The following is a 709-nucleotide window of genomic DNA, read 5'->3' as shown; positions in this document are numbered from 1 at the left end:
GGGAGCACGAAAGAAATACAACGGATAACTCAACAGATACAGCAGGAGATTGAAACGGCAAAGAAGGGGGAAATAATAAGACCTGAAGAGAAAAAAGTATTACAGATACTGAACGAAATTCAACAGTACTATGGTAGGCAGAGGATACAGTACTACACCAATATACATTAATTAAGAATTCGGAGCGTTGGATATATACATGAAGGATACAGATTTATACACAGAACATATCTATTTTGTATTATTGTATGGCCAGTTGAGTGAATCGAATCTTCCATCACACCCACTACAGTTTTATTCGTTATCCCCATTATATCCAATTGCAATGGCTTGTTTTTGTTTCAGAAGATATTTGACTGACAAATAGGTGCCACTGCCGCCGGTTATACCTCATCATATACTAGAGTTGAATAGGGGTTGTCTTAAGGTAATTCTTATTGCAAATGTTGAGGATCTTCTTACAAAGTTTCATTTATTGAATATTATACAGGGAAGTGAGGGTCTTATTATATTGAGGGTCGTCTCTTGATTCGTCAACTTAGGTCTTTGATGCGATACGGAGAATTTAGTAAACTGTTAAACAGATACCATATGAAAACGATAACATTATCACTAGCCTAGAGACTAAAAAAAAACAATTGTTACAGTGTCAACATATATTAGTAAATAAATAACCTAAATAATGCCTATTTGATATTAATTTTCCTTT

Source organism: Penaeus monodon, chromosome 27 (assembly GCF_015228065.2).
Source record: "Penaeus monodon isolate SGIC_2016 chromosome 27, NSTDA_Pmon_1, whole genome shotgun sequence".
NCBI classification, from domain to species: domain Eukaryota; kingdom Metazoa; phylum Arthropoda; class Malacostraca; order Decapoda; family Penaeidae; genus Penaeus; species Penaeus monodon.
This window is presented reverse-complemented; position numbering follows the sequence as displayed.